The following is a 26,337-nucleotide window of genomic DNA, read 5'->3' as shown; positions in this document are numbered from 1 at the left end:
CATCTCATAATAAAAACAAAGTAGAATGCTGCCTGCCATATTTATCAACCTTTAACTGGGGGCAAAGCACTTAACAAGGAGAGAGCTCTGTGAGCCACCAATTAAAAATGCCGACACTCTTCAACATGAACTCTCGGTAGGACAACACCAGAAAAAACATCGTGGGAGGGGTGGGTCCCTCCAGCAGCATGGGCTCCTCGAAAGCCTCCTGCCAACAATGGGTAAATTTTTGAAAAGGGACCTCTCCAGCATGGGTAAGTCCTCGGGGGAAGCTCCAGTGATGATGTGAACTTTCAGAAGTGGGACACGCTCAGTGAGGCGAAGAGGGTAAAAGTGAGGGGGAAAACCCTCCTCCTCTTGCAGCAGAGTCAACAGTCGCCTACAAACACAGTAACTCTGTATCTGTACTCCAGGCAGATCCAGATCCGCACACACAGATCTGCAGTCTTTACTTCTCAGCTGGACTTATTCCGTGCAAACAAATTAAAACTATTCAAAGACAAACACTGAATAAGGCATCAAGCCAGGCATTTGTGGTACGTTTAAACAAAAGCTGCGAAGCCTTTAGATAAATAGATATATTAGTAGCTAAGTAGAAAGACAGGGACACACAGATGATTTAGACAGGCAGACAAAAATCTCTGCAGAGGGAATTCTTTTCTCTTTGTAGCAGGATCATTTAGCATGCTCTTGTCTTGACAGGGCAGGTGCTATACTGTGGTTCCAAATTCACCCCTCTTTCTGGCTTTAATTGCAAAACATCCAGAAAAAATGTGAAAAGAGAAGAATTTCTAATAAGAGCACTTGATTCAATAATAGCTCTAATAACATGACATGCTTTCAAAGGAAATCAGTGCATTCCTATACAAAGCCACACAGGGCCTGAAGAGATCTGCCCACGTCTGCTGCTTTCCTATTAGTGCCCTACAGCTACCCAAGCAAGCTGCCAGCAAACGCTCTAACTATATTTGATTTGTTTCAGGCCTTCATTTTTAGCGAGTCATCACCCTCTTAACGGCAGATGATGCCCTCTAGTTGGAATCAATGTGAGTGACCAGCTCACAATAGGCCGGATTAATGATGAAAAATGTGTAGTCAGCCTGGAGGGGCTTTGGACATTTATCACCCACGGGGTCTGCCACGCCATGGGCTGCCCCGATGCATCAGGACAACACCCACCCTGCCTAAAGAGCGGGTGCCAGTGCTGTGCTTCTGGCTTAACGAGCCTCGGGCAAGAGATGAGACTGGAGCTCAACACACTCGCAGCATCTGCATCATACAGTCTGAAATGCATTTTCTTCTTGTCACTTACCTTCCAGACGGGGTACAGCAACTGCAGTGGATCTTTTCAGCTACAAAACATTCCTTAGTCTTGGTAGCAAATGGAGAGTTTCTTATTCAGACAGAAAACCCAGACAAGAAACTGTGCAAAACTGTGCTGCAAAAATTCTCTTTGCTAATTCATCCAAGGGAGGCAACTTTTTGACAGGCAAGTGAAATCTCATTACAATTTCATCAACATAATGAAAGGTGGGCAAGTAGATTTTGTGTCTGGTTCATAAATATTCATTTCAGCTTTACATAGCAGAGGAGTAGTATCTCATTAAAATAATAGAATCCGTATCCTACCTTATAAATATCTTTTTCTAAACTTCTGATGTTACGAAGGACTGTCTATGGTACATAGCAGCGTAACTCATGTTAAAATAAAGATGTGTGCTGAAACTGCCATTGTCACGTGAATGCTGCCTCAAAAGTTATCCTTTCAGTTGTCATACAAAGAGCATACAAAGGGCGGTGAGATTTATGAACGTGGTAGGCACAAACCAGAGAAGTACTGGAAAAACGCACATTTTCGGAAACAGAGCATCACAGGGAAATGAAAGAATGCCAAAATGTATATATCAGATGCTTCAGCTAGAGCCCCAATTAGGAAGAATAACCATATGCTGAACTTTAAAAGATTAAATCATAGACCTGAAATTAAGCAGGGGGTGGATGTGAAACGTTCTGGTATGCAACCATGTGGTTAAATGCTTTCCTGTCGAGGCCCGATACCTCTCTATCCATTCTGCATTGATTTATTCCCACAATCTTGAGAGAATGTGCTGTGAAAAAAAAATTAACAAAATGGACTTGTTAGTAAAACTAACAAGCTTGCTCAAGGCTCATCTCATTTTTACAAGTAAATAATGGTTCTGTCCTCCATTAAGAAAATGGAAGTGTAACCATATGGGATTTCTTGAAAATACATAACTTTAAATGAACATACAGCCTTGGGAAAACAAAGCACAGCTTCCTTTGTAAAGAATTTGCCATCCATTCAGACAGTTTTTCAGTGCTTGACAGGAAAACAAATTATTATCTCAATGGACTTTTTAATAAAAAAGGTATATTTAAAACTGACACAAAAGCCTGCACATTAAATATGGAACGTCTGTAATCTTGCTTTCCATGGCAATCAGATTTGATGAAGTGCTTTGGTTTGGCAAATGTCCTAAAGACCCTAGAAACACAGTCATTATGTTTTGAACATTTCAAGAAGATCTCTTCATATTTAATGAAGTTATTTTCTCCGCTAGTATGAGAGATACAGTAAATTCCTAAATCATAAATTAAGGTTCAAATTGCTAATCATGCTTATTTAAAAAAAAAAAAAAAAAGTGACTTGCAAGATTAGTAACATTATTAAATAGCAAAAGAGCTCGTTCAACCTAACAACATAAAAGTCTTTAATAGCTACCTTAAACCTCCTCTACTATTCACAGCAGTCTTTCTCATGACAGCCATTTTAAATGCAAAAAGAGAGAGGCATGCCCATTGTTTTGGTTTAAATTGCAGGCTTACCTCATGCCAACCGAGGACCAACACCTCCCTGCACTGTAACTGGACCAGCCCTGGGATGGGATCAGGCTCATTTCATCTATCACTATCTATAGCTCCCCACCAAGGACAGCACACATTGACATGCAAGTTCAAGAGTGGTCTTGTGTGGTATCTCTGCACCCTGGAAAACACATGCTGCATGAAAGCGACCCTGTTGATTTTAGGATTGGATTCTAGAGAAGTACCTCTTTGCTTAGGAACTGTTACGTAATCTCCAATCCAATGGTCCTGGGAGATCGTCCTTTTTATTTAGCTCTCTGCTCACTAAAACTGAAGAATCGTTACTTCCAAAATTAGGGTAGCCATCAATTCTGCATGGAACATACTAGCCAAAATGCTTTTTGCAATGGTAATTTTATAAGAAGGGAATCATAATAAAGTTTCTGAAAAATGAAATGCATTAACTAACTTTTTCTCTCCTCTCTTCTTTTCCAATTGAATAGAGATTTCATACTGTGATATTTGTTCTCAAATAAATATTAACACATTTTGTTAACTACACTAAACCTGCATCATCTATGAGAATTCTCAGTCTTTTTGTTTACCTCACTTCTAAGGTCACTAATATCACCTTCATTTTAGCAAAGACCTTAGTCATTTCCACAGCTGTACTTTGATTCATCAGGTCACCACCTCTCATAAAAGGAAATTTAATTTATAACTTGTACCATCTCTGCTTGACATATTTTATCAGTACCTCTTACTGATACCACAAGTCAATAAATGTAAGGATCTGATTTAATTCTTATTGTCAGGAATGAGGATTCTTTAAAAACATGTTCTGTTTTAAAAGATCGGTATTAAAGTCTCACAGACAATTTTTTGTTTGTTTGTTACCTTGTCACTGCCTGGATCTCCTGAGATTCATCTGAGTAAATGGAATTGTCAGAAACACTCAAAAGTCTTGCGTTTCCATAACTGAGCTTTATAAATTTTCCTTATTCTCCCATTGCAACTTTTTGGTACACATTTTCTTATTTTTCTTTGCCATGTAATTACTAAGTATTCACATATATCTATGTTAATAAATAAAAAAAAAAAAAACAAACAAACAACAAAAAAAAACCTCAGTTACTTATACCCTTGATTTTACTGAGGACAAAAATCACAGTGGGTAGATAGCAGCAGTGGGGCTGTGTATTAGCCTTTCGTCTCTGGAGGGCAACTTTCATGTCTGTCTGAGGTCATGAGTTAAGAGATTTGTGATCTCGACTTAATCCCTAGTGGACATTTAGCCACATCATGAAGCAACTATACAATTAGCAATTTCCGCCAAAGTTGAGACTGACCCAGGACCGAAACGTTGTAGTTTGCAGATCAGGACTAACTAAGGTAACATGGGCTGAACCACTTCATGGTGGTTTATATGCTTTCTCATTTTGTAAACTCCTTATACTTATTACATACTTTTGTAAGGACAGAAACAAGTAATATACTTTTTTTTTTTTTAAAAAAAAAAAAACTCTTCCAAAGGTGTAAAATTTTATTATAATTCTAACTCTTATCCAGAAATCAATACGGTAAAATTGCATTGCAATGACTTTCTCTTTCTGGAACTTTTTTTTTTTTTTTCCTCTAGGTACTGTCAGTTACAATTCAGGTACTAACGGAATTGATAAAGGTATGATGTTCACTCGGTGTACATTTTACCAAAAGAAAAAAATGATGGATTTTTTTATTATTATTATTTTTTACTGTTATTATTAGCAAAATATAAAGTGGCTTGCACTATAGTGATAGAGCATTTTCAGCTGGACAGCAAAATTAACTTTATGACAAAGCACATTTCTGATCAAAAGCCCATCTCTCATTTTGGCTATTACAATTTAAACTGATCGAGTTTATTCCACTGCAAACAATTTCTTCTCCCCGGCAGAATACTTTTATAAGCATTCTCATTCCCCAGTCAAACAGTAACGAGTTTTTGGTTTATTTATTTCCTCCAGTAAAACTCCAAGTGTATTAAGGGTTTTTAGGACACCCTTAATCAACATTACTACATCAGAAAATGTGCTAAGTGGTCACAGAAATAGACACAAGATACTGAGAGTGGAGGAGAAAAAAGGGAAAATATCTGCTCTTTCAAGGATGACACACTGTTTTCTCTGATATAAAAAAAAAAATAAAAATCTTGCCTGCTTTAGCAAGGGACTGTGAATCCAGATTATGTCCCATGCTTGTGCTTTTGTTTTAATTAATTTTTTTCCTGTATTTTCTAAATATTAAGGTTGAGAAGTTATAAACAGTGTCAAGATGACATGCACAAAAAAAAAAAAAACAACAAGCTGTGCTTTCAAGAAAGGAGTGCTGAAGGTTCACTAATACTGGTAACTTTGCACCTAACCTATATATGTTCCAAGCACCCAAGCACTCAAGAAAACCAACATGTTTATTCCTCATCTCACCCACACCTACCAATGAAGTAAGACACAAGCATTTTTGCTGGACTACTCTATAAGGAACACATTCTTAGCTTCCAATTTAAAAGGGAACCTTTGTTCATAGTTCCACTTTATTTTCTTTTTCCTTCCTTTTCTAATGGGACTGAAATATTTCTGACTAAATTTACCACGGACTCATTCATAAGAAAAAGTATCTTTTCCAGGAGATCAATATATCTGAGGAATGAAGCAATGATTTTGTGACAATAAAGACCATCCACCACTGTTCTCGACCACCTTAAAGCTTTCAGATATTTTGCAGCAGGATGGCTTTGCCAGAAAAATTGGCAAAACAAAATTATTTCCTTCTTGCCAATTCTCTCTTATCCCACCTCAACTTACACAGGCACAGTGCTGCAGGGATAACTGTTGGAAATACACATGACAATTTTCATGGAAAAATGGAAATGTTCTCACATGCCTGCCTTTCCCATGACTCTTTCCAATAGGCTTCAAGCAGCTCAAAGGCCAAAGCACGCCTGGCAACAACAGTCTTTTCTCCATTCCAATCTGTGTCCCTTGGGGGTGGACTTGAGTGCACTACAGCAAATATAGCAGTGCATACCTGCTGCACTCTGAGAATAAATTATGACACTATCTGAAGAGGAGATAGAAATCCTTTTTCCTCCACAGGATGAATCATGAGATAAAAGCTTAAAGGACAGAAGGGGGGAGAAAAAAAAAAAGAAAAAAAAGAAAAAAAAAAGGAGGCTAGTAGGTCAGGTTTTGTGTGCTTTGCTTTCCGACCGATTATCCTTGTCTTAAGAAATTTCTGGTTGAATAAGCTACAAATCACAGCTCTTTAAGTGAAGCATTGTATGGGTGGGTAGTCACGCTCCTTAACGTGCAACTTCACCTGCTGCACATGAAACGAAGAAGCTTTCAGAGATGTACAATGACATACTTCTCTAGTTTCTAGGATACCTCGTTCCATTTTCACTTCCTATCATAAAAGTGCATCCCTGTTAAATGACTAAACTTTGCATTTTCTCATTTCTTGAGAAGTGTAAAGTGCTTTATACAATATAAGTGAAAGGTAACAGCTTAGAGCTTCATGCAAATTTTCTATTACAGGGTCTTATTTTGTTATAAAAGGGTTTTGGAAAGATTGTGAGGAACAGTTGGCAAAATGTAGAAATCACAGAAATAGTTATCACTCCAAACCCATATACTTACATTGAAAATACTGGGAGTTACCTGTTTTGAAAACACATTGTGCTTACCTGGAAAACATTTGACCTATTAGTTTTAGCTATTTTACTACAAACGAGTAAGTAAATCAAGCAATAGATAAGCAAAATTCTGAAAAATTCACACCAAACAGAAGAATTTCACGCTTTCTTATGACAGCTATTGGCTTTTTGAAACTATTTGTACATCCGGTATGAAATAATAGCAACAATCACCCCTGGAGCCTTGCAGCAAGAGAATGAAACAGCCTCTGTGAGGCTTTTTTCTGTGTGTATGGTCACTTGCTGATCTGATGCCAAAGATCACGGAATTACTTGCAGCAACAGTAATACTGGTCCTTCTTTCTGCTGCTGGTCTGTGGGATCTACGCAAAATACATGGTTGCAAGAAAGAGAGCAACAAAAATAGAGAAAAATGCCCATAGCGAAAATGGATTCCTAAACCCAACAAAAGTACAATTGCAAGGTCTGAGGCTTGCAATACTACCATGCCTCCCTTTTCACAGCTCCACGAAAAACTCAGAACATTGTGTGTGCAGGACACATTCATTTTTATACACCACTGATGAGATCGATTATGTGAAAACTCTTGCACCAGGACCCTGTGTCTGCCAGAACAGGTAACTGAAAAACCAAAACCTCTATGACTAACTAACCAGGCTAGACAAAAAAACAAACAAAAAAAAAAAAGGCGCATTGTCTCCTGTGAAAAGGGTCTGTCAGGGCAGGTCACTTTCTCTGGGTTTGCCCTGCACCCACAGCTTGCTGACTGCCTTGGCCACTAGGCGCTAGGCCCTGCAGCAGAAGAACAAGCCCCAGCTGGGCACCCTCCTTCCTCCCATGGCTCCGACACCAGCCTTGTGCCGCCTTCCAGCCCCAGATGCTGCTCCTTGGCAGCCCATCAGCTGCTCACATCCAGCCCTCTCCCCTCAGCCTTCCACAGCATGGCTTTCGGAAGGGGTAAGGCCCCTCATTGCCTGGAAAGCTGCCACCCAGGGCATGGCACAGCAGCCAGGACAAAGGGAACTGGGCAGCCTTCCTCCTTGCCTCTTGCTCGCCAGAAGAGCATGGAGGCCATCAGCAAAAGAGCAGGCAGCAATCAAAGCTCAGAAAAAAAATGGCCATGGTTTTGAGGATTAATCTTAAATTGGCTTTTGGTCTTCGCAGTGAAATATAAAAGAATACAGTCATAAGGTAATAGTTGCAATTTTTATCCTTTTCTGCACTGGCTACAGCTAGAAACGTTTGCCATATCAGAGGCTTTGTTATTTGAACAATGTACTTAATGGTAAATTAAAGAAAACACGACTACAGGTGTAAACACACAGTCATTCCAGCTGTAGGCTCGCTTTCTAACAAAATTGTCTGCAGTTTAGGGACTTCCAGGTGTGCTTTTTCCAGATGAACTACCTAGTTGACAGCCCCAGTCTGAAAAGTACCTTGCACAAAATGGTAAAATTCTCTATTTGTAGATCCTATGCTCAAACTGATTTTAAACAGTTAATATACTCCTAATTTTGTACTCAATAGAATAATATGTGATGCTACCCTTGTGCATTGTAAACAAAACAAATCATTACATAAACCTCTTTATTAAAGCAGGGCTCTAGAGGCTTTAAGAAAAAAAGATCTCAGAAATATTGTAGAACTGTACTTTTCCAGTGTTATGATCTAGTACTCAATATTATAAGCATCTCAGATAGCATTTTTATCCTCTTTCACATTAAAATTCACCCAATACAGTCATACTGAAAATGATGACAACATGGGTCATTTTTCCTCCTGCATCAAAAGGCTTCTCTGGTGAGCAAAGCGCTATAGTTCAGTATTTCTTATTGACAAGTTACTTCAAATCCATACTCCACAAAATCCAATGCATACTGAAACAAACATGCCAGGTGGCATGAACTATGCAAACTCATCACCAATACTACAGAGTGGATACAGGACAAGAGAAAAATTGGTATTCCAGTGAACACAACTTCTCCTAATCTTAATTCACTTTAGACTGCACAAGGATAGCTGCTCCCTACCACCCCAAATCAAAATTTAAATCCTCTCAGCTTCCAGCCTATAAAGCACCAGAAAAAAAAGCTAAATTACTTTTGCAAAGTAGGCTGATGTAAGCTGCACAAGGGAAAAAAAAAAAATACACTTAACAATTAATGCCATTGTCTCTTAAGATGCAGGTGTGTTGACCAGTAATATGAATGCCTCTAGAGTAATTATTCTTATACCAATCTTAAAAAACAAGACCTAATTACCTGCAGGTATTCTAGGCACATGACTGTTTGGAAAGATTTAATACAGTTGACTATCACAAGGTTTAAGAGAGTAGCCCTGTAAGAACAACACAATTATCTTTATATCATGAGTAAAGCCACAGCCCCAGAGGATTAAGAGAAAATTGACAGTACCTTGGTAGGGGGTTGACATCGAGTAGCCATCTTTATGGTAATTAGATTTAAAAAAAAATGTTTTTTTATGAGAATTAGGGATTTTAGCAAGTTTTCTTATCGTACAGTTACTTGTAGAAGCTAACTACTAATCCTACTAATCTTAATTTACTCAAGACATCACAAAAAAAAACCAACGAACCTCTTTCTCAGTGATTCACAGGTATGGATCTACAGGAGAAAGGGAGGAAAGTCAGCAGGCTTCCCTTTATGCTGACACCGTGGATCTTGTCCAGTCTGCAAGCTCTTCCTCTTGCAACCTAAGGAGCATGCACACAGCTGTGTGTCCTTTCCCCTAACCACCATGTGGCTGCATCTAGCCCAGCATCACTCAGTTTCTTTTCTTGGCCATGGTTTTCCTTATGGCCATCACCTATGGAGGACTGAAAAGGTTTCCCAGAGGAAATCACCCTGCACAGCGATTGCACTGTGGCTGGTTCCTCTGGTCCATTCATGCCTCGATAGCTGCTCTACCTCGGGCTTAGATCTTTTTGGATCTCATGGGGCTGAGCAAGATTGTGCCTCCGCTGTTTGGATGGGAGTCCTCCAAGGAAAACACAGGTGCACCAGGAAGCAGGCTGATGATTCAATGGCTGACAATTGCCTCCCTGGGAGGGATTCAAAGCCTGTTAAAAACAGGGGATTTTTCTTCCCCATGAACTTCAATAGAGACTGGATGAGACACAACATAGTGTTCAATCTGCACCTCAGGGCAAGAGTGAGGCAGCACTGCATTTCTGGGAGCCCTGGGTTGCTTGATGGTGGTGTTTTTTCTTTTTTGTTGTTGTTGGTTTTTGTTTTTGATGAAGTCCTCTCGTCATTAATAGCACATAGCATTTATTCTCAGGATCCAGTCCAAATTCCAATTTACCTAATTACATTATGCCTAACGAAACCTACAGTTTCGATTCATTAGCTATATTTATTTACTGTAGTACAGGTGCTACTGCCTTTCTCATCTTGAGGGCAGCTGTATGTCAGTGGCAAGTGAATTTTCATGACTAGTTAGGAGTATTTCATGAAGTAATTCTGTGAGGGAAAAAAAAAAGAAAAAAAGCATATACCCTAATGACAAGACTGTCTAGTTACACATTTGTTGTCTGGTATACAAATGTATTTATTGACAGTTAGATGAACTGGCAGGTTTTCTTCAGTGCACATTCCTTGACAATAGGGTCTATATATATATATATATAGTATATAAAAAGACAATATTGTTCCTTGACAATATATTATTTGTTGGAAGAGAAGCAGGACTACAACTTAAATGGGACACCTGGTGCTTCCTCCAGAAAAAAGTGATACTAACCAAAGCACATTATGGCAAATTGTTGAAGGTACTGATTTCTAATTGAAAAGAATTGGCAATTTACTTTAATCTTCTAGGAGAATAATAAAAATTAAAACAAACAAACCAAAAAAAAACACAATAAGCAAAAAATGTAAGAAGCAGTGTTAAAGTTATAAGTTTAAAATGTTTTTGACAAAAACTTATAACTTAGCTGCAAACCAGTATAAGAATAAATATGAAGGTTTCCTGCAGGACTTTAACTTTTTCTCCTCTTTGCTATAGATCCTACTAAGCTATGGTTGATCAACCATGCATATAATTAATGATTAGCCCTACAAGCCTCTGAATAGAGCTTTATACATCATTTACTCATGAGAAAGCCCATCCCTGGCAGGCCACCTGTCCCGCTACGTGGTGCCACATCTTCTTATTTTATCATTCCTTACAGCAGTCTTGGCTGAGAAGCCTACCTCTAGGTTCAGTCCCACACCATATGCACCCACAGTGACTCCAGTGGTGTTCACCACAACTGCTTTCCGGACTTCAGTACAACATCCAGATTTTTAAAGGGGATGACCACAGGAGGACAAAGAGGTTTCCCACATGAAAGGAAAAATCTGGAATTTTACAAAAATACTTTTTTGGTTCTTCTCTTAAATCTGTTTTGATAACTTATTCAGAGCTCAAGTACTGTTCCGGCTTAATTAATTCAATTTAATCACTACAATGAGCAGCTGTAAGAGCCCGAACACAACTGCATGAGTTTCAATATCTGTCACACTGGCTTAGGGATACTATATTTTGAGGGAAAGATTACCCTTCAACAGAACAGAGAACAGTATCACTGTTAAACACACCAACAGCATAGCTTCTCCAGCCTTTAAATATCCAAATTAGTCCGTCTCTAATTGAGTCCTTCAGTAGCTCCAACTTTCAACTTACTCTTTTGGGCCTACATCACAACCAAATTTTGCCTGCAAAGAGCTTCTCTCTTGAGTGGGTTCCATCTCTTTTCTCTTCTGTACCTTCTCATGAACTTTACACACAGTATGGTAAATACAACTGATCTATTCATTAATAGTTTTAGTAAAATGTTTTTATTGGTAATAGATGTAGTCATGACCTTTCATTGCCTTAGTTAAATGTATATCTGAATGGGAAGAGAGTTGGTTTTGTTTGTTTGTTTTTCTTCCTCATTTGTTTGGTTGGTTTGCTTGTTTTGTGTGTGCGTGTGTTTTACACTCTTAGAATCCAGGACCAAACTAAGAAAAAAAGACCAATCAAATATTGTCAGGGAAGTTTACTTTCTAAGGCAAATAACCTGCTAGAATTTCATAGATGTATGCATTTTTAGTAAATAGGTTCAAACTCTGATTAAAAACCAATGCTTTTCTTCTCCCGACTGACTACAGTTTGCTTTGGCTCTAACTCTCACTTGAGGGTTTTCTGAGATGATTTAAGGTTTCAGACACCATCAGCCTGTCCAAGCTTCTCCTCCACACATTCACAAAACTGCTCTGTTGGTATCCAGCCAAACAGGCCTAGCATTCTTCAAGTTTCCCTCTATCACAGTCACGCTATTTTAGTCCTTGGCTTGTCTGGTGCATTGCTGTGCATAGGCCCGCTCTTAATTAGAGCTAGCTCTCAACAGAAACAAGCTCATACAACCCGCTCACCAAGCTACCAGAACACTACTGGTGATATCCAAACTTAGATGAGTATCTACAGTGAAAGTTTAGAATAAATGCACTTTTTCCCAGAAATCCCAGCTCTGGATGGACTTTATAAAAGGGACAGGTTGTACTTTATACTAGCTTATGCAAACAGACAGAGCTACACACAATTTAAAAAACAAAACCAACCAACCAACCAAAAAACAAATAAACCTACTGTTCTTGCCTTCACATAAGGAATTATTCCCAGAAGCAGAAAAAATCAGACGTATGTATTTCCTTAAATTAGTTTCCCTCCTTGTTCCCATGAAACATTCATTTTCCTACACCAGACTCTCCAGAACAATTCAGGATTTTCATTCTCAAGTTCCTAGACTTTAAAATCTGTCCTTTTCAGTTCCCCATCTCCAACTAGTGTTGTTAGGCTTACAACGTTACCAAGCCTTCCACGTTGAAACCATGTCATTTTGCTCTTTGTGTTCTGCCCTACTAAGAGCTCCTGGGAGGCTCCCCCAGCTTACACATCTCTTCCAAAGTACCTCTGAAAAGGCCGTGATAAGTCATCCAAAATTTACGAAGATAAATTTCATGCTTCATGGAGCATGACTGTCACCGTGTCTGAATGGTTTCAACACAAAAAAAATTACAAACCAAACACCTTACAGATGTGTTTTTTTGTTTGTTTGTTTTTAAAGCTTTAGATAAAGACAGGAATGGTCACTAAGAAGTTTTGCTGATCAACTGGGCAGAGGATGACTCTGTTTTCCCATGCTGAAGGACTCAAGTGTTTTCAAATGTAGACAAAGGCTATCAGCAGACCTATAGGAGGGCTGAGAAAACTATCTCCTCAAAAATTACCTCACTCAGTGGATAGGGATCCAGATCTCCTTTAGCTAAAGCAATATCAAACACAAAGGTTTTCCTTGAGCCTAAAGTCAAACTCCCAAACAGAACCAGCTTTCTGCCACCTTGCTGACAGGATGACAGGAATTTCGGTCACAGAGCTGATCTAAACTCGATATTAATACAAGGCTTCTTTTATCTCTCATCTCTAAATCAAGTCATTTGCTGTTAACATTTGCATTATGAATATATATAGATTGATTTTTTTTTCTCCCCCCCCCCCCCTATTTTTTTGGCAGAGGGCAGTAATATCACCAAAGAAAGGATTTCTTAAGGCCCTGAGATGCTGTGCCCAGATTTTGAATCCTGCATTTAGGTATACCCAAGAGTTCCAATAAATATTATGGACTGGTTTGGATGTCAGCAACACAAGTGGCAAGCAAGCAGGAGCTATTTTTGTTATAATTTGTGTTAGCTCTTTTGACACGCAGCAAGCCTATGGAGAATGCCTGAACTTCAAGGACTCCTGACAAAACTCTAACAATCTCTTTTTGAACAGTTTAGTCTATCTTTCACGACTTTTTATTACACAGAATCTTCTTCCTACTTACATTGTTTTCCTGAATTTCAGTTAATTGAATGGCCCAAGCTTGTTTCACTCCTTTTACAGCACTTCTGAAATAAGACACCTGAGTGCCCTTGCTCTGCCACCATCACCAGCAGTGCTGGATACACACTCACAAAGCCACCTGACCAAAACCCACAGCCCTAATGAACCCATACAATCAGAGTCCAGAGGTTTTACACAGTTTCCTCAACATTCCCATGAACAAGGGTTGAAACTCTATTCGTTTTCATGCAAAGAGGACTGCAATATGGGAAAAAGCACCCCTCACATGCCTGATACTGGGGGAGGAGGACATCTTTAGGGACACCAGTCAACTACAATGAAACTGGGAAGGGTCATGAATGGGCACCGCTTGACCTCTTCTGAAGCAAGTCAATTACAGTTAGGGTTACTGATGATTTGAGGAACTTTGTTTGCTTTGTGTGTGATATACTTTGATATACAATGATATACATTCTTTTCTACTGCAGTCACTTAGTAATTTGGATATTTCACTGCTAAGGAGCCAAATTAACACTGCACAGCAAATAAAGAAAGAAATAAAGAAAAAAATAAAGAAAAAAAATAGGCGTGAATAAATGAAAAGAGAAGAAATTAAAAATCTCCTAAACTAACATTATTCTTTATTTTTATACACCCCACCCCCAGGTATTTAGTTCCAATTGCCAGAGAATAGGATGAGATTTCTCTTTTAGATACTCGAACTATCCAATTTCCTGGAAGCAGAACCAAAGTGAAATCATAAAAATGCATTCCTGTTTTCAAAAACACTTCAACACTGTAACACTTCTCCCTCCTCTTCTGTATTTTCTTCATTTGACATTTGCTAGCTTACAACACTTGAAGCTGTAGTTCAGCTGGAAGTTATTAGCCTGTGCTCCTTATATGAGGCAAATCACGTGTCACTATGTACATGTAACATTCTAGACAAAAAAAAAGAAAACATTTCTTTAAATTTGTCACTGCATGAATGAATGCAAAAAGCTCATGACACTTGTAAGACACTATTGGTAAGAAGCATGACAAAGGATCAAGGAGGAGGCTGGAGAAGAGGTGCTGTAATCTGCTTGCCTTGGGCAGAGAACTGCAGTCTTGGGGCCCTTAGCAATGGGACCGTACAAGTGAGGAAGCAGCCCCTGCCATCCAGGGCACTTTGAAGAGCTGAGACTTTGCTGTAATTTGGAAAATAAATGCTGTGTTTTAGTCACAAGATAAACATCAGATGTACCTTAAAAAAAGTCACCCATCAAAGGTTTAACAGATTGCCTTGAGCTATAGTTTACAAAATGAACAACCCATATCAAGTTGTAGCTTTGAACTGGGTTACAGCTAAAACAAAGCTTTACTGCTGGAAAGCCTTCAGAGAGCTAGCCTTTTGTTAGCTTCGTCCTCGTTACAAGTGGTTTGCTAGTAAACAGAAGATTAAATGTTCGCTCTAGATCTCATCAACACTAAACACAAGGCTGAAATGTCTGTGGCTCACTTCCAGGCGGCAAATTAGAGAGCAATCGGCAGTGTTACTCCAAACAAGGCCTGATGCTTTTATCGACTGCATCACCATCTCATGCAAAACCTAATGTTAAGTCAATAGCTCTCGTTGGAGGGGAGCCACTAACTCACTGCTCCTGTCACTATTCCTTATCTAATTACAAATGGAGTCCAGTTAGTGCAACTTTATCTCCTCTGCGCAGTCCACCTCGGCTGCCACTTGTAGCGCAGATTGACCCACACATGCTACTATTCTGTGGCTCTCGGGCACTGCTCCTTCTAAAAATTCCCATCTACTGTTCCCTTGGCAAACTCTATTTTGTGCAAAATAGACAGTAATTCAAAACCACTGCTTCAGTGACGGTAAGGAGAGAAAAAAAAAAAAAAGCAGTTTTCAGAACATCTGGCAACATCCTCCATATGGAGAGTTCATCCCGATTCCAAACAAAGGAAACACTGATCCAGTTCACAACAATTGAAATATGGAAAACCGTTGAGGTATACATTTTGCTCTAACTTTCAACTCTCCACAGTATGTGTAAAATTAGCAGGCAGAATTGCTTTCAATAAAATGTCATATTTTTAGCTGGCTTCCAGAGAAGAAAGCACATCTCAAATTGTATTACTTAAACCTGACTTAAAATAAGGCTGAAATTAGAAGCTGGAAGAACAAATCCCAGTGCGGAGAGTTTTCTTGAGTAAGGTTTGAAAATCTGATCCCTGGTTCTCCAGGCAGAATAGATAGCCCCGCTTTAGGGAAAGTCTGCTCTCACACTGTGTGAACAAAACCAGGAGTTAGAGTGGATGTGTGAAACCTGTAAGCACAGTGCTTCCTCCACTCTCAACACCACTGTTTTGGTTTGGTGTTTGGCTTTTTGTTCAACCACTACTGGGATCCCATTTACTGCTGAGGATTCCCGCATAAAGACAGGTACTTCAGTCTCGTCTTTCAGCAAATAAATAGGAGTCACAAATTCCTTTTGAAACACCACCAGTAAGAGAAACAAATGTGTTTACAAAAGCAAGGGGAGTAACTCAACCCTCCTTAAGTCAAGACAGCTCTGCATTTACAGATGTTATGTGGCAGACAGGAGCCCACGGTTTGCAATAGCCCTGAGGAGCCACTTCAAAACTGCAACTGAGCTCGGGTGGGGGTAGGTGAAGAACTTGCCCCTGCCCATAGCCAGGATGGTCTCTCACCTGAACAGGAGATCTTCCTTCTGTTTCCTTTTATTCTGCCCTCAAAATGAGTCACAGTCTTTGGATGATTAAGGAGTGGTTAACTTAAAGGGGAAAGACCAAGAATGAGCGATAAAGCTAAAAACTTTTCTGTGGGAAAGCCGAAGGGAACTCACAGTTAATAGGATATCCATTCTGAAACAGTTATGGGTAGCTGGACAGTTTTAACTGCAACGTGTTATCAGACAGCTTTGAAAATGAAAATGCAAGTCAGCAACTAACAATTTTTATGGACCACTTGCTATATGTTCTGGTGACAGGTGTAAAGGAAAGTGCTCATACTAAAGTCCAAGAGTGAAAAGCAGACATAACAGGGATAAAATACAAGAAGCAGCATGATGGATCTCTTCCAATTAAAACACATTTTTTTCTGCTAATCTTACTGCTGGGAAAACGAAATTGTGATGAATCACCAGAGAATCTTTTAAGTCCTACTGAGTTTGTCCTGCAGAGTCCTTGTTAGCAACATATGTAATTATACCATGCAATTGGCTAATCAGAAAAAAAAAGGGGGGGGGGGGGGGGCAAATTTCAAAAAGTGATCTGAGTTAATGTGGAAAGTTCCATACTATCTTGTCTGGCTTTTTAAGCATTATTAAGCCTTACAAATTAGCCAATGAAAAGGCAAAGTAGAAATCACTGCCTAGGTAGTAGTTGTCAGTATTTCAACAACCTCAGAAAGCAGTGTTAGCTCTGGAGATTTCCTAATAGAATCAGTGAACCTGGGAAGTGAATTTCACTTGTTAAATTATGGTTTCAAAAAATTCAGGCCACAGGTGTGATGGCCTCTCTTCTAATGCTGACCAGAAATTTAAAAAATACAGATTAACAGAAAGACCTTTGTTTTCTAAATTCATAGAGCACAGTAGCCTCAACTTCTGGTCTTTCTCCATTTTTGTGTGCTGTCAGGTTAGTTTTTTACGTAACATAATATGACCTTAAGATGCATTGTCTGCCACCGTATTTTCAATATGAATGAGGAAAAAGGAAGATAAACTTAGCAGACATTCAGCTCATCAGGATGTTTATTTGCAAACAAGAAATTAGAGCCAAGGAAAGAGCAAAGGTAAATTACAGCTGGCAAGAGCAGGTACAGAGCCCAACCTTACAGAACTGTAATACATCCATAGCTAGGTTGACCAGGTTTTATGATGTGCTCAGTCAATCTCACACTGAGGTCTCTATGGGAAAGAAAGTGGTACCAGTTTATACGGTGGTATTAAAAATTTTGTGATACTGATAGCAAAGTAACTGTATAATTCACTTGTCTATATTTATACTATTGTTATCCATTTTAATGGCTAAAACATCATATGAGACTAGCATTATCCCAGCTTCCCTGCTACTTTGATAACCAAGACTTATTAAAAGGGTGTTCTTTGCTATCATAATTCTCTCCTATTTACCAGCAACATTGTTGACAGATGAACAGAAAGATGCTTTCTTCTTTCTCACCTTATTTCAGAGCGCCATGCAAGCCCCTTTCCAGGGAAAAATTATAATCCCCATTGTACTGTTATGGAATTAGAAGACTAGAGTGACAATGTCAAAGCCTAAGAATTACCAAAAAGCCTGAAATAAATGATGGTACTGCAGTTCAGACTACCTGGTTACCTGACACAGGTGAGCTAGTGATCCGAGACACTATCAGCGTAACGCACCTTGAGAGCAAGAAAGGCTCAGATATCCTTGAGGAGCATAGCAAAACACTTCCCCCAACAGACCTTTACTGTGGACACACAAAGTAGGGCTAAACCTATTTTGCTGCATAATGTACATACTATTTTTTATCATGTTATTATAATACTAAAATCTTGCTTTTCTATTGCCATCAAAGCCATTCCTCTTGCTATGAAGTAGAAATCCCAAATCAAAACCGTTAAAAGGTTTAAAGTGACGTATATGCTCAAGCTACTGTTTTCAAAGAGGTACAGATTCTTCAGAAGTTAGAAGCAACGAAGACCTGGAACATGAAAAAGGCCATGCCTCAAAATCTGCCTTCTGGGTACATGATTCACGCTGTGTAGTCCAGCCTCCTGTTCACCTCCTACAGTCCACAGACAGGGTAAGGACCAAGTCATCCAGCTGCAGAAGAGAAAAACCATTCTGCAGAAGCCTAAAGCCAGCCAAGGGGTGATGCAAAGCCTAGGCCTTAGGTCCTACACCCTTTGTCCACTCAGGGACATTGGGTCCGGGGAATCCCCCTGAGAAACACTTGTTTCAGTATCAATATATAAGAATCCAATGTTACAATAGTCAGTGTTCAATCTCCCTATCTAGATACAGAAGAACTCAAATCCTTCCCGAAGACAAAATGCCAGAGAGCCTGAAACACTCCAATCATGAGACTTCTGGCCACTTGGCCATAGGACTGTCTTTTCAAGGTCGGTTTTCTGAATATTATTGACTGAGGAGGTTCTCGTGCACATTCTGGGGCATCAGCTATTTGTGCCCAAATTACAGATATATTAGATACAAATCGCAGTGGAAAACATCAAAACAGAGTTAAGAAAAATACTGAAGAAACCATTCCACTCGTCCTGTGCTTCCATTACCATATGTATAAAATTATTTCACTGACCAGCATCCTGTACTTCTTGAAAACACACATTAAAGGCCAGCATCACATTCTGAGGTTCAGTTAAGAACCTAGCTAATCCACAGAAAATTGAAATCTGAAGGGTTACCATTAGTTTTCGAATCACAATGCTGACTGAAAAATGAACGGTATGTTATTATATTATAAATGACTGGTGAGATTTGCTGTGATCACAAGAGAACAGAGATAACATCTATATTTGAGAACACTTTCTCCCTCTGTGGATATTCTTTTCTGTATTCAGGCAGAGTAAAAGAAGAAAAAGATAATCTGTGATCTGTAAAAAACGACAAGTGAACTCATGGCAAGTATATTATTAAGCAACAGTTAATTTTAAAAATAAAATAAATTTTTAAAAGCCTTTCAGTGGCTATCATAGATGATGTGCATATAAAAATATTCTTATTGAATTTCTGCTCCCTTGTTTTTCTGAAAGCTCTCAGAAAACTCTCAAAACTCCCAAATTTACTTTTAGTATGTACACAGAGGGCCAAGCTTTTTGCTAACATTTCTTTCTCATAAAGTCTTTGTTTTCAATCTTAAAGGTGATTGTAGGGAGAAAAGTTTTCTCCTGTTGAGACACTGACCTGCAGCAGAATTTCCAGCAGTAGTAAAACGATGCTTCTTAATACAGAGCACAGATTACAATATAAGCCTTCCAGAGACAGAGATCTTGTATTGTTAATACAATTGAGGAGTATTAGCTACTTCAAAATAAATCAATAAATAAATAAGAAAAAAGATCAGTAATCTTTAACTTTTTAATCCATTACTTTAGTGAGAAAGCAACTAAACATATACAGTGGCCTACCTTTTCTCTTAAAGCATTTACCTGCAGTCCTGCTGACGAACTGAAAAAATATTAATTCAAAATTAATGATTTATAGGATTTCAAGAGCCAAGGCAAGCCTCAAAATGAACAACAACACAGCTAATCTTACAAAACAAAGATGTTCCTTTGAGAGGCAGGAGATTTACTTCTAGGAGTTACATTGTGTTGAACAAGTGGAGATGAAATTAAAGGTTTTGAATATTCTGATTGCTTTAAAAACTTGCAACTCTACTTGGTTTTGTAATTTATTTATTTATTTATTAAAAGAATGTATTCAAGGTGCCGGTCAGTTTGTTTCCAACAAATTGTTCTGTGACACTTGAAGGCCAAGAGCATGTCCAGTGCAGAGATCACACCACATTACTAGAACAACTGATGTACAACTTAAGAATTGCCATTTTTTCCTGTCAGTTAAAAAGAAAAATACTAAATACTACAAGTCTTATTTCAATTTTGGAAAATTTACAGCATCCCTACATATTTTATTTCCAAATTATTTATTATCTTCAGTTATATTACATGAAGAAAAATGCATTTGGGCTAATCACTTTGAAACACCAGTTGTCCAATTTTTAGTAGTAGTTTGACCATGTAAAACCTCCCTAGACTAGTTAACAATTCTAGACTGATGATCAAGTGAAGCACCCAAAAACAGCAATTACCAAACTCAGCCACTATTTTCAGTTTTGTTTACAAGAATAGGCATTAATGCACGCCCAATCCTTAATAAAATCGCCTTGATAATAACAGAGTAGAATTTGCTTACTGTTTTCCCAGTACGTTTTGAGAAAAAATCTTTTATTTACACTGTAAAAGCTGTAAAAACATCTACTTAACATAGTAGAAATTAATATTTAAGAAATACTGTCAATCAGAAATGTGAACTTTCACCCAAAGATGTATTGAGATCATTAAGACTGAACAAATGTATGCCTTGAATAATTTGCTAATAATAGGGCAGTTTGTACTGTTCCTGTAAAACTGTGTTTTTCCTGAATCACATAGAGGTGTGCATTGGAAGAACGATACAGATTTAATTCAGTAGAAAGACTGCATAATACTATCATTTTGAAAACCAGTAACCTCTGGTTGCCCCATATCTTTAGTCTTTTTTACTTTAACCTTGAGAGTCTCTTGAAAACACAGTACAAAAGCTTTCAAAACTGCTAGCAGCCATTTCCACATGGCTCAATCTACAATGTCAGTTTACTCTGTCTCGTTACCTGACATCTCCACTCTATTCAGGGTTCATCAAACACAGCCACTCTTCTGATTAATGGCTAATTTATTATTTGCCTTGCAAATGTTTATCTGCAGGGAGATGAAGTAAATATACTTCAGCTCTGACAAGCACCACGACCACTCTCTCCCTGCCTGATGGAATGGTCAGTCGATGGTGTCCCTTAGGAGCTGTGCCCTGCCTTAGGTTTCCCAGACAGTCCTCTGAAAGGCTAAGTATCTATTTTTAATGAGCCCAGTGCAAAATCAATTAGCTGGTGGCTTAGAAAAAGAAATTCATAATCACATTTATTTGGTGTTTTCATGAGACCTATCAAAAGTAAACTTCAATATTAATAATAAACATCGTTATTCTTTTACAGGCTGGAGAATGATTGCTTTGAAATAGAAGTACAAAAAAGCCAGTGTCACTTTATCTGTCTTTCACATCAGTCTCCAACACGAAAAATACTATAGGATAGATTGGGGGAAAACAAAAGAAAAAAGAAAAAAGCACTCAAGAAAATAGAATTTCCGACAGAACAGAAAAAGAGAAGATAAGTGTCTGATGTAATTCTCTGGCTGGGAGACAGCCAACTTTGTATGTCATATTATTATGCATCTAATGCAAGAGGCCACTCATCCCAAAGTATGTTTTCTTATGACTTTTTTTCTGGTACCTGGAAAACCACAGGTCTCAAATCACAACTCCTACTTGTGAAGATTCCTCTAATCCCACTAACACAATCTCATCTTGGGTGCAAGCAGAAAGAATACCAGAAATTCAAGAAAAAGGAAATCAAAATAATCTGTAACTTCCATACACAGCAGCATGATTAGATAATGCTTATGTTTCAACAGTAGACAAGAAAAAATGAGCTATAAAGTAAATTAATATTTGCCTAATACAGACATTGTATCAGAGTGGTGCAAACTACATCTCTTTAATATGCATGAGAGAAGCTATTCTGGATCAATTCCTTGCCAATGCTGCCATTGTACCTGTGCCCTACCAGCAGGAAGCAGCTTTGAAGTTTTGCTTTAACAGTCCCAGGGGTTCAAGAATCTCCATCCTCAGATATCAGCAGGAGAAACAGATTTCTCTTTTAGGCATTGTTCCTCCGAGATCCAGAAGGTACATCAGGACAACTCGCCCTCGTACTGAGTTCTAATTCTTCTTTGGCCAGCAGTGGCCTAGAATGGAGAGGTGAAGCATGCCTGAGCAAAAAAATTTGGACTAGAAGTTTGGACTTGGTGGTTTGAGAGGTCTGTGTACAATAATCAGAAGCATCCATAAAAATCTCTATACCATACAGTAAAAAACAGAGAAAGAAGGTGCATGCATATAAGCTATATAGGAAGAGAGAAGGAAAATAGTACAGTAGTAGAATAAAAAAGAGAAAGGAACAAGTTAGTTACAACACAAAAAGAAATCTCTTTTCTCTAAAGAGAAAAACAGGAGATGAGAGGCCTAAACTGATGAAAATGAATGTGTGTGGCCTTTGTACCATATGCTATCTATGACAGTGTAAATCCGTACTGCACCAAGTACGCACCGCAACCAGCACTCAGGATTTCAGTAGGTAGGGAAGTTATCCAAACAGTACTGCAGTGGGTTTCATGCAACAGCATTACTTAGCCTGAGAAGCATTCACGCTATCAATTCTTAATTGCATACTCTCTCTACCACTTTTCCACTGATAACTTGTAGGTCTGAGAGGAAACATTTACATTCCCTTAGTGTATTCATACATTTGTCTTGGAGAGGCATGGTTTTGTTGAACTACAGACCACTACCGCACTTTTTTCTTAATCCATTATGACCAGGCCCAGAGCTACAGGTCTGTGGTAAAGAACATGATCGCTCCTAAAGCAGCTGCCTCCATTACCTCTCCCTGCTTCAGGGCAAGTTGCATGCAGGGAGCTGAGTGCTCTGCTCTCTCCTGCACTTGCTGTGGAAGACCTTGAGAAACAGACCAGAGAAAGGTCTCAGCATGATGAATATTTGACGTAAGAGTTTGAAATAAATGTAAGTGTACTGTCAAAATAGTAATTGAGGTTTCAGGAAAGTACATCTGAAACAGCCTTTGAAAAGGTCTACTCAATCCAGAGCCTCTGGAAGGAGTGGCAAGAAAAGCAGTGAAGAGGAGAATACAGTTGATTGGAAATAAGTCAGATGTGTTTTGCACTGCAAATCTAACATTTTAGTCTACATATGAGTCATTCCTCTATTCTTTGTTTCCCCCCCCCCCAAAGACTTATTCTGATCTCAACTTCCAGAAGCCACAGTAAGTGACAGCAGTTAATACAATGCACAATTAGGCTCCTTGGTCCTCAACATGCACTACTGAAATGAAAGAAGCTTCACCTGTAATTTCATAGGAGTGGGAAAAAGTCTTCTACATAATGGCCTGTATCTATTACAAGATATTAATTCATGAGAAGTACTTATGCACATCTAGTATGTTTATCTATGTAGTATAAAAGAAGGCTTTAAAGATCTGAGGTTCAGCCTGTGTGTTCTGGGCTGGCAGGTTAAATACCTAACGCAAACACAAGGTACCTTAAGAGTCTTCTATCTGATTATCTGTCTGGATAGTATTCAGGAGAAATTCCAACAGAGGATTCCTAGAAGGAGCTGGGCATGCACATCAAGAGGCCTTTTAGGTTATAAATTTGGTGGTTATCTCCAGAGTTTTGAAGTCCTGCAGAAAAGCTGTTTTTCATTTTCAGGGAGTCACCTGAAAATACAGTCCCTTGAAACTTAATTCCCAATTAGATTACCACTGACTTCTAGCAACAGTCAATAACTTTCCCAGGCCTAATTTCTATGCCGCTTGAGGAATACACAGTACAGTTTATGTCAGTGTCTGAGGCGGGACACTCTGGCCTTATTATTCAGACATCATATATGTAACTAGTCCTGACAACTGCTGATTATATCTTTTTTAAAGCGCTGCTGCCTTTTTTTTGTTTGCCAGTTATCCTCTGGTGTATATGCCAATGCAGACAATGTCCCATCACTGTAATTGTCACTCAGCTGTCTGTCAGAGATGAGAAGAAAAGGGTGACAGCCTTGACATCCCACCAATCATCCCTCTGGAAAATTGATATCGTCCTCCCCAGTAAACAACAGCTAAAGAATCGACCAGCCTTGCCGGCACATCCCTGAACAATCAGCTTCCATTAAGGGCAGAAGCCACACATTTATCCCACCGCACTCCAATCAATAGTACACTGACTTGTTCTACACTCAGGCGTGCCACTGCTCAAGGTCTGTATTTAGCACAGGCTACCTTTCAACTACCTTTCAAACACTTTCAGGTCTTTCAAACTTAAATGTATGATGAAGCTTTTTTTTTTTTTTTTTTTTGGGGGGGGGGTGGGGTGGGGTAGTAAAGTCCTCTGATTTCATGGAAAGTATCTTACTCCTATCACTTTTGCATATTTACTTCAAGTCACAAGAAGCTTAGCAGATTTATTTTCTTGCTTAAATTTTATTTTCTTTACAAGTGCAATTAAAATCCATGTGGGATTACTATGTGTTTATTTATTTATTTTTATTACTTATCCCTTGTAGACTTGTATTTATATATAGCCATGCTTTACAAGAAATTCACGCATACTGTATTAAAACCGACCTTATTTAAAATGAACTTCAGTGTAGTTACATGCTGAAAATATTGTCTGGCAATCAGAACACTTTGTTAAGCACAAAGTCCCCAACTGTTTATGTATCAACCACTAACCTACAAATGTAGGCAATTAGCATGGTAACACAGTAAAATCACTGCAAGCTGGTAGACACAATCTTTCAAGTTAAGAAAACTAGTTTTTCACAACTCATGGGACATGAATCTTCACGGAGACTACACTCTTCATTGCAGGAAAAACAAAACAGCTGTCAGGATGCTCACTCCACAACTTTCAAAAAAAAAAAAAAAACCACCAACGCAAATTTCCAACTGCAGCTGTAGATATTAGTACTTCATTCTATTACTTGACATGAAGTGCTAAGTCAGCAGCTGCTGTTGTATCACTCGTAAACATTTCTTCTGTACACAAGTCATCTAGAAATCAATTGGTGCTATTACAGTACCAAATCTCCTACACAGATTGCAGGAGGCATGGCTATGCTGCCCACTGCCATGACATATGTAGCACCAGAGGCCCTCCATTTCCAATTTTGTAGCCTGACCCAAACTTACAACCTTGACACTTGCCATCTGCATGCACCCTGAGGATACTGTAGCAATGCCTTTCCCACTGCCCCAAGTGCTCTTCTGCTTGCAGCCTTGCACTGCTGCCAGCACTGACCACTGCTGTGCTGGTTTCTTGGGGAAAATGACTCGCTGATTCCTGAATCACCCTCAACCTCATGGTCCAGGCTGTTAACCTTTAAGTCCAGGCTAAGGTCTCCCCACCTTTCCCCTTGTGTCCTTCAGGTTACACTTTAGCACCCCACAGATAATATAACATATTAATTGCATACTGATCCAGTGGGATGGCTCCTGTAACATTCATGCACACAAAGCTTTACCAACCAACGTGCAAGATCTGCACCTGATAACACATACTCTCACAAATGCTTATGGCATCATGAGCAGGAACACATAGGAATTTGAGTAGGTCCTGATATATTATGTAGTAAGAGAAAAGTGTCTGGGGAAACCACCTGCTGCTTCGCAGAAGACCCTTGCCCAGGGGCACCCTTCACTTCTCTTTGCTTCTCTTCTCAGCCAGCCACTACGGAGAGATCTTCCCTTCCCCCTCTGTCCTTCTTTCTCCTCCTTGTTTGTATTTTTTCCCACTAAGGTAACTTGGAAGTTGATGTATGCCACCAGCTATGGACCCCCCCCTAATAACACTCTGTGCACGTAAGCATGCCTGAACACCCACTGTGCAGCATCAACAACTACTGACAGCAGATAAAATGACAACTGGTGGTAACCGGTACAGAAATTGTATTTTCTCTAATTAGCAAAATTTGAATTTCCAATTTGTCACCACGATCATAATAAATGATAAATGTTACTATAAAAATACAGCAACCATTTATGTGATGGGAGACCATGGTTATTTGTAGTGCTAAGACCCTCCACCATTATTTGAACTTGGGAACATTAAATTCTGCATACATGTGAACACAAAAGGCCACCTATTGTCTGAAACATGTTTTGGCCTTCTAAAGCAGCATAATAACATTAATAGACACATACTTAAAATCCGATTTTAAAAGAAATTTAAGGCTTATCATGATAGGTTTCATTTGTTTGGGGATCTGGCCACTACTGGTGTAATGTGTAAACCTTTAGGGAGTTCACTGTCCCCTTCATTTTGCTAAATGGACACAATCAATACCTTAATGGGAATGTTTGGAAGCATCCACAGGCAGACCAAATTGGCACATTACAACACTTTTTTCCAGCCTGTGCATTAAGTTCATTAACTTTTCTCATTTGAATTACAAATCTCATTTCTCTGATCAAGATGAAGACAGGGCTCTCATTTACAAGCTCAGATTTTTGCTGTGTTAATGTTTTACAGGGAACG

At 38.9% G+C, this 26,337-nt stretch overlaps 1 protein-coding gene across 31 annotated transcripts in view; it reads right to left on the bottom strand.

The window, feature by feature from the left end:
* Positions 1–26,337, bottom strand: part of ROBO2 (roundabout guidance receptor 2) — a 931,286-nt gene that overhangs the window by 333,009 nt on the left and 571,940 nt on the right. Inside the window, exon 1 of one of the 31 annotated variants that reach the window (XM_080591510.1) lies at positions 9,116–26,337. This exon is cut by the window's right edge and continues 42,675 nt beyond it. The exons of the other annotated variants lie outside the window; for them this stretch is intronic. The gene's annotated coding sequence lies outside the window, so the exon portion shown is untranslated. The remainder of the gene's footprint in view (positions 1–9,115) is intronic. 31 annotated transcript variants of the gene reach the window in all.

Source organism: Anser brachyrhynchus (assembly GCF_964034855.1).
Source record: "Anser brachyrhynchus genome assembly, chromosome: 1".
NCBI classification, from domain to species: domain Eukaryota; kingdom Metazoa; phylum Chordata; class Aves; order Anseriformes; family Anatidae; genus Anser; species Anser brachyrhynchus.
The sequence above is the reverse complement of the archived record's forward strand: the minus strand, read 5'-3'. Positions and strand labels throughout refer to the sequence as shown.